Raw genomic sequence first — 9,571 nt, 5'->3', positions numbered from 1 at the left:
TTTTTTTTTTTTACCATCATTAATGAATGACTCTGTCTGAGCTTTAAAACAAATAAATCAGTTACTGGTCCCTCAAGCATGTTTTCTTGTCCACTTTTACACACACTCCATGTGTAATATGAACTATGTGATACATAATGTATCACAGTTCATGGGTACGGATGGGTGTGTCCGTCTGTCTGTATCATGGTTATTATATTGAATGAAAAGTAACAAAAATCAACAAAATCAAATGAAAATGCTTAAAAAAAATTATATATATATATATATATATATATAAATAGAAAACTAACTGAAATGACATCTTATTTTTATAAAAAAAATAATTTACATTTTGGTTTACTTTGCGACCCAATCCAATTCCTAAGTGACCTTTCCTTTATCTACACGCGGCAAATACTGCGTATTTAACAGAAGGGGGAAAAAAAACTATTACTACAACTAGTAAAAACTCAAATGAAACATATTCGAAAAAATAAGAACTAATTGTACTTGTAACTGTAACTTGCTGTTAAAATGAATTCAAACTCATTACACTGACAAAACTAAAGTCAACATGACATAAAAATTGAAAAATCCAAACCAATTTTTGTGTGCGCGTGTCCAAAGTGTAATCCTATGCTGTCATGAATAAGTTATACCGGCATGGACCGCAACAACACTGACACACATTCAGCTCAGTAAACACATGCTTGAAATGAAACTCGTACACACTTGTATCATGTACATTTTCATAGTTCAGTCCAAAAACATTCAGACCCTGGTACATATCTCCGTGTCATTTAGAAATGACACCGCTGCAAGCAATGTAGCATCAAATATTGAAGAGTATTGTCAATTCTGTCACTTAATGTGTAATGCTACATTTGCCTCATGAATGCCGGTCTGTCTCGACATGCGCCTGATGACTGACTGGCGACCATTCCAGGCTGACGGCTGCCATTGGTCGGAAGTCAGCTGCGATCTAGAAAATGAATGGATGGATGGGATTTCGGATTTTTCCTCAAACGTCCTCAATATTTATCAATCATTTTCAGACTGTAATTTCTCAGTGATATCTTAACTCTATATTGATGGTGTAGAATCATGCAGAAAAAACATAAACAAGTCACATGAGAGACAATACAGGAAAAGAAGTAAAAACATTCTCTAAAGACAGCAAGGGACAAAGTAACCCAATATTTAATGAGGCAAAACAATGAGAAAGGAAGGAAATGAGTAATTGGGGTGTATAAAGTAAATTTATTAGGGGTGTGCCCAAAAATCGATTCTCATAAAAATCGTGATTCTCATTTAGTGTGATTCAGAATCGATTTTAAATGTCCCTAAATCTATTTTATTAAAATTATTTTGTACTGTGTGCCTTTATTGGGAGCGCTGTTCATGTTGTACCCGATGTGGCCACTGGGGGGCAGTGTAGTTCCACGCGGTCCTATACACTGTTAAGTTGTAGCCACATTAGCGAGTAAAAGGAAAAACACGAGTCAAGTCACGATCAAGTTATTCCAATAAAAGTTGTTTTTTTTCCAGCGTTCTTTTGAGTGATAAAAGTGCCGTGAGTAAAGCACTAATTAGCATTAGCGAGTCAGACTGGAGTAGATCATTACGATTGCTTGAACATCTATAAATTGAAGCAAAAATCATTGTCAATCAAATAATTTTGAATCGAAAATCAATTCTAAATCGTATCGCGCACCCAAAAATCGGAATCAAATCGTGAGACATTTAAAAATTCCCACCCCTAATATTCATAGCCTAATATACCTCCTCTTGTAAAGGGAGTCTGGAATGTGAGTGGCAATCAAATGAAACCAATTGCTGGTGCGTGCGTGCGTGCGTGCGTGCGTGCGTGCGCCATCGCACCGCTGTGTAGAAATGATGCACAAGCTCCGGATCCTGCTCTTGAGGTTGCCACGGCAACGCCCGTCACACTGCCAGGCCACAACCGTGCGCGCGCACTCAGTGGTAATGAGAGACAGGGAGACTGGCAACGTGCCAGGGCAATCTCACACACACCCCTTCCCCCATGTCCAAGAACATGGTGAGCACAAGAAAAAGTCAACCAAGGTCAACTGGGGCAAAACGCGTAAAACATGATAACAGCTGTGTTGTTCTAATCTAACGAATGGAAGCGTCTCAATGAGACTTGTGCTCGATGAAATGTTTTTTTTTTCTTTTCATTCGATGGGCTGTCGGCTGACACTTCCTCTCTTCCCGTCACATCATCCCGCTCCTCTTTTGTCATTCATGCTTTCAAGTGCACCCTCTCAGTCTCTCTCGCTCTGCAAGGGGTCCCGCTGGCTGTTCACGACCAACAATAGGCCAGCGGTGGTCCGGTCCATGACAATGGCTTTCGGCTCGGCTGCACTTTATTGTATCGCGAGCCAGCACACTGGCTCCCTTTTCAAATGCGTATACTCAACACTAGCTTCACTTCTCAATTTTTTCTATCACATACCTGTACACTACAAACTGGATGTTTAATGCCAAACCTGGACAATACCTGGAGCACATTCAGAATGATTGATCATATTACACGTTTTTACTCCAAGCAGCACGGGCAGCACCAGTGGTTAGAATTAGGGCTGAGCAATTGAACAATTGACAGAATTGACATTACTCTTCAATATTTTGATGCTACATCAAATTCAAATGAGCTCATTCACTCGCAGCCATTTTTCTCTGAAGCCACCCCCTTCGCTCCTGGCCGGTTTACTGGATTTTGACTGATTTTGCAAGGCCCACAGAATATTCTGTTTTATTGCTAGAAAAACAAAAGAGAGATTAGAGTCTCTTCTTTCGTCAGGAAAAAAAAGCATATTTGTATCTTTCTGTTTTGCAGCAATTGGCTTTAAAATATAGCTAAGTTTCATTATTATTTACAAATCTGTTGAAAAGAAAGCTTATTGCAACATGACCCTGGTTGATCTCTTATACTCTGCCCCCACCTGCTGGCCGTTTTTTGTAATAACTACCATTGCTTTACGCGACCTCTTCAGTTCAGAAGCTGCATCAAAATCTTTTGTATGCTCTAGCATAAAAAATAAAATAAAAATAAAATGTTTTTGGGAGTATTAAAAACAAAAAAGTATTTATATGTTTTTGGGTTTGAATGAGTTAACATCTGAATGCAGTTTTGCAAAAGCTGAAATATGGAGGGGAAACTTCATATTCATTTTGGTCGGCCAGTAGGCTTTATATAGTGCCTAGATTAGGTTTGTCACTATTGAATAGTTTTAGAATTGATTAATATATTGATTGACTAATTAGATCCATTTTAATTTTGCATAAAGTATACTGCAAAAGCATTTTTTTTTTCCCTGACACTGTTTATTTACCAGTGATAGGTGTTTATTTTGGACTATTTGTATAGTGATAAAAAAAAAAAAAGAGGGGGTTGATGTTCATGAAGGACTACAGAAATCGGTGAACATTTATGCTGAAATCAGAGGATTTGGACAATTTTAAATAAAAAAAAATGTCTCCAAACAATTACTCTATTATTAAAATAGTAGACCATTAGGTCAATTAATTTTGACAACTGTTAATTTGCTTTCTTTATTTTAGGCTAAACCTAAAAGACCTCAACATGTACCGTCTGGTGGTATGTGTAATAAATACAGATAAATTTATTGCTTATGTTTGTTGAAAAAAATATATATCCACGTGGAGAGGTTGTTGAAAAGTGTGATTGAAACATGACTACATTTCAAAATGGCTGATCAAATTAACACTAGTAATGTGTGACAATTGAACAAAATACTTTTATCACAATGGCTGTTATGTCCACACCAAAAATAATTTGAACACAGGGTGCTGACATATTTTGCTCTTTTTTTTTTTTAAGAGACAAATGACTTGCAACTGTACATGTATCAATTATAAATAGAGCAATTCTTATAATCTTTCACATTGGAAGACTTCACATGTAGATAGTGCACTTCGTTTGATCTTTGACAGTGTCACATTTGCAAAACCAATGTTATTATATCTGGAGTAACACAATGTAACCTGCTGTCGGCACTCAAAAGAACAAAAACACTGCAGAAAAAACAGTTCTTGACCTTTAAATGTTGCTTTTTGAAGACCCGGGAGGCATTTTCCTTATTTGGTCACAAACCTTTACACAGCCTCACTCTTGTGTGATTTGATGTGCCGTATTGTAAAACACTGGAGATCCGAGTGCTCTTTGACCAGTGTTCTGCATGGGCTCCTGTGCTAATAGAGGTGAAAGGGCAGCGCTTGATAGGTGATATGCATGTAGATGAGAGGCCATTTGAATAAAAGCCTGCATACTTTATCACCGACATCTGCATAATGGGGGCTCCTGCTGAGAGCCCTTTTGTTTTCACATATCCATAATTGTCATGATGAGTTTCTGTTTTTGTGCAAGTGTGGCGTTCCGAGATTTACAGACACTTCAATAGGTACACTTTTTGGTGACATCCTATTTCCAACAGTAATTAGTTAATATGGCAGCTTTATTTTTTTTAATGTAAAATTACTTTTTACTACAGTGGGGTTTTTTTTGTAAATATCTCCAAGTTAACTCATTCACTGCCATTGACGGTTATAGACGTCAAAATTCATTTTAACTATTTTGATTAGTTTAACATATTTTCCACTTTTGTTAACAAAAGTATGAAAACCTAGATTTGTTTTATTGTACATTTAGAACAGATATAACATTTGTGATTAATCGTGAGTTAACTAGTGAAATCATGCAATTATTTACCATTAAAAATTTTAATCGCCTGACGCCCCTAATTTTTAATAATCTCTTCTATTTAAAAAAAATAATTATTTAAAATGAAATAATATATTTTCTATTTAACAAAATGTTTTAATTATTTAAAAAATATATAATAATAATCTTTTCTTTAAAAAAAAATTGCAATTATTATTTTTTTATGTTTAATCTTTTTATTTTATGATTTTATTATTATTATTATTTTTGCATTATCTTTTCTTTAAAAAAAACTTTTTTCAATCATCTTTTCTATTTAAAAATATATTTTCTTAAATATTTTTTTATTCATAATCTTTTCTTTAAAATAAAGAAAAGATTATTAAAAATGAGGGCCGTCCGGCAAAATTTTTTTTTAATCATAATTGATCAAAGGACTTCTCTAGTCAACTCACGATTAATCACAGACTTTATATCTGTTCTAAATATACAATAAAACATATTTTCTAGGTCTTCATAATTTTGTTAACAAAAGTGTGTGTGTGTGTGGGGGGGGGGGGTTAAACTTATAGAAATAAAGTGAATTTTTGACATCTGTAGCCGCCAATGGCAGTGAATGAGTTAAAATAGTTTCCTTTTAAACCTATTATTTCTGTCAAACGCTTAACACCTAAAAACACTTAACTTATAATTAGCCACCTGAGAAGGGAGATTTTAGACGGTGGATGAAAACAGCAAAGGAGATAAAGATAGATGAAAGTCAATCAGAACCTTAGCGAGCGAGCGAGCGTGAGTGTGCACGTGTGTGAGTGGAGAAGGAAGGAGAATAATGAGACAATAATTCCGTCGAAGAGAAGGGGGAAATGAAAGTATGATGGTGATGATGGAGGACAACATGAAGGCTACTTTAGGGTTGTCTTTCAAACTGTTTGTGGACCAGATATTGACCCACAGGCCACAACATTAGGCACCTCTGCACTGTCAAAGCAATTGTTTTACTAGTGGATCAATATTACTGAACTGGGTCTCATTTTGTAATCATTTCCACAATTGTGTCTACCCATTTTATAATTCATTCAATGTAAAGACACTTTTAAAGACCCGCTCTTATTGCATGTGCATGAAGTGTGAATGTGTGCACGAGGGACCAGCCTTTTACTACTTGACATGCAAATTTCTTTTCTGACCTTCTTCTGTCTGCGTCTCTTGCAGTCCCTCCCCCCACCGCACAATCTCTCTCTCTTTCTCTTTCTGTATCTCTCTATCTTTCTCTCGCTCCCTCTCTTTCTCTCTCTATATATATCTCTTTGTTTCTATATATCTCTATCTTTTCTCTCTCTCGCTCGCTCTGTCTCTTTCTCTCTCGCTCGCTCTTTCTCTCTCTCTATCTATCTCTGTCTATCTCTCTTTCACTATCTTTCTCCGTCCCTCTTTTTCCCTATCTCTCGTTCTTTATCTCACGCTCTCTTTCTCTCTCCCCACAACTCACTTTCCTTTTACATATCACCACATTTCACTATCATTCTCTTACGTTATCTATTTTGGGAAATACACAACAACAAAAAAACATATAAACATTTGTTCCATTCAACCAAACTAGATTTTTTTTGTGTGTGTGGCCAAAGTACTAGCTTAATGCTAACATAATGTGAAACCTATAGATAGGCTAACTCAAATTAGCATAGATGTTACAGTAGTTATACATCTTTAAACAACTGATAACTTCAACACTCGGAGCAGCAACACATACAAACACAGCAATTCTCACAGGCATATATTCCCTGTGTTACATTGAGTGGGTGTTTGAGGACCCAATTACAGGGAAGGAAGCAAAGCGAGGAGGCAGAGGTGCTCAAAAAAGGAGTGTTTAATCAAACAAAACAAAAAGGCAAACCAGGTACCAGCTATCAAAAAACACGAGATCAACAAAGTTGATTCCCAGTGAACCTTTGGCCATGTCCTTCTCGGCCATGGCTGATAACGATATAATGATGAAGCTGCATAGACTGCAAGTACAACACGAGCAGGTTGAGTGTTGGAGTGCATGTCTTCAGGAAATGAATGGCAGTGTGTGTAAATAGGAGTGTGAATGATTAACCAGGTTAGGGTCTGCTTGTCAAGGTCGCTGCCTAATCTCTGACTCCGCTGTTCATATATACTACATTTGTCCTTAACATGTGTTTACAACATTGGAACTCATATACGGAAAAACACAAAAGGGGTGTATCATATATAGAGTGCAATACTGTAGTTTGTTTACTGTTCATTGTATACCTTTTTATTTTAGGAGCCACGCGCATCAAATGTCAATTCTCAGGAAAATGAAAATAATCTAAATTAACGTGTCAACCAATTTCCTCACTTGATGCACCGCCTCATAAGCATGTCATCTTGGTAGGTTTGTTTGCACAAGGGTCAAAGTGCCCCCGGACCATCTGCTGTCATGTCACACACTCCCTCCACCTTACAACCTCCCACCGGTTGCATGCAATTGTTGGACAACTGGAGAATAACCTGGGACATCCAAACTCCATGCCTTCTGCCTTGAAATGACAAAAAAACAAAACTGCAGAATTGCAAGTTCCAATTGTGCTTTCTGTGAAGGTGTATATAAACTTGTAAGATGTCATTTCCCAGCATTTTTTCCCCCTCAATATTGCAACTTCTACTCATTTACTAATGCTGCTGCTTTGTCACTTTTTGTTTACTGTGCAGATTAATGTTAACATTGTTTATACTGATAAAAGTTAAAGAAAGAAAAAATATTAAGTACTATTTATTTTTTTAAATGCCGTTTTTTTACGTAAAATTGTTAAAAGTTAACAATCTAATATATTGGATTATTTCATTTGCAAGTGCTGTAGCTGCCTTTTATTTTGTGTTATCATCCTCACTGACTGACACAATAAACAATCAAATGACCGAGTGGAATTTGAACTTCAACATGACCAAGGACCAATTTCTTATAATGCATTGGAATAATTAGCACACAACACATTTGAGTGACTATTAATTCGTCTTCCATCAGACTACGACTTCAAAACAAACAGTATGGAAAACTGTATTGTATTTTGGGAGATATGACATAGAATGAGCCCCATTTCTTGTTTACTGGCTCTTTAATCTAATCAGATTGTAAAGTAAATACAGTTGCTGGTGATAAATCAGTAAGGCAATTGACTGTTTTTGCCTCTGGCAGGTTAATGTTCAAAACAGCCACCCACAACCATGCAGTGTTTGCTAACGCCCACAAAGCACCTTCTGCAAATACTTATTTTGCTTTCTCTTTGTCAACTATTTACAGAGCTATCTAAGATCGATGTAAGTATATCCAATTGAATACAGACACTTGAAATTTGCTGATGTTAGTGTATGGAACACTTTATAAAATGAGAAAGCAGGACAGAGACAGATTTATTCAGGAACAACGCTAGTTTACGTCACACGCAGCTACAGCACAATACCTCCTGACAACTGATCAGCTGACCAACACTAACCAATCAGGGGCTAGCAAACTTTAGGTAAATGCTAGTGAATTAGAACAGCAGATTCAACACGTCAGTTTAGCTACTTGTATATAAAAAAACAACCAAAATATATAAATGGTTAATAATAATTGTAGAAACATAAATGTATCAGTAAATATATATTTTAACAAATCAACTCAAATCTGACTTATTTCTAAACCTTACATTAGCTTAGCATAGACCGTCACTTGGCAACAGGGTTCAGTTAGCACAGCTGACTGTTTACTGTTTGACTTAACTGCGACGTTTTTACATCAAGTGATGTTTCCTTACGACAAACATGCCAATACAAGTAATATGATGAACATGACGAAACTAAAGTGTAAATATTTATTCTGCACCTGGCCAATGTTTCAGCATCCATTGAAGAAAGAAAATGCTGTCCGTAAAGCCATTGAAAACATCAGAGTTTCTTAGTTCACCCAAACGACAGGGCGGACAACAATATCAGACACATGCAAAATGGTCAATACCATCATGAAAAACAATAATGAAAATGACTTTAGTTTTATGATTGTTGAATATAGCTTTAGTTTCACCTAATATACTGGTCAAAATGAAGTAAGGTAGTGTTGACTCATGTGCGCCATTACTATAATGTCATTAATAGATAGATTCATCCATCTATTTTCTATATCATTGTACATACAATTCTATAGCACTTGTCCTCATTATGGTCACGGAAAAGCTGGAACCGATCCTTGCTGACTTTGGCCGAGAAGCGGGGGAGAGCCTTGAACTAGTCGGCAGCCAATCACAGGGCACCCATAAACAAAAGCCTTCACACTCACATTCTCACATCTGGGCTGTTAATTGTCTTTTATTTGTTTCAGCCAAACATGTCAGAGTGTCTGGAGAACAGCAACCATCATGCACCTCCACAAGGAGGATCGATTGACTCACAACCCTCAGTTTTGAGTCTTCAATGAAGCTAACATGCATATTTAGGGACAGTGGGAAATATAGCTGTGTGTCATCCGCAAAACAATGATAGCCAATATTGCCGTTCTGACGCATTTGACCCAAAGGTAACATGAACAGGGTGAACAGGGTCAATATCCCTTGAGGGACCCCACAGGGAAAAATAGACTACTCAATTAAGTTGATTCTTGCAGAATATACATGGAGATAAAGTGGAAGAATTTGATTCAGTGGGATTACAATTTTTTTCGACATGGCTTGGCTTGGGTTTGAGAGGATATGAGGCAGTAGAAGAGTTTCTTGTTGCCATTTAGAATTAACTTGTCAATACAGTACTGTAATATGGACTTCCCTGCAACTATATAAGGCATCTCTCCAATAAAAGACAATTCAATAAATATCTTAATATATTTAAAGTGGAACGATTCGGTTCGAT

This window comes from Leptonotus elevatus, chromosome 1 (assembly GCF_054856555.1).
Source record: "Leptonotus elevatus isolate MCC_2025b chromosome 1, RoL_Lele_1.0, whole genome shotgun sequence".
Classification (NCBI taxonomy): Eukaryota; Metazoa; Chordata; class Actinopteri; order Syngnathiformes; family Syngnathidae; genus Leptonotus; species Leptonotus elevatus.
Note: the sequence above shows the minus strand (reverse complement) of the source record.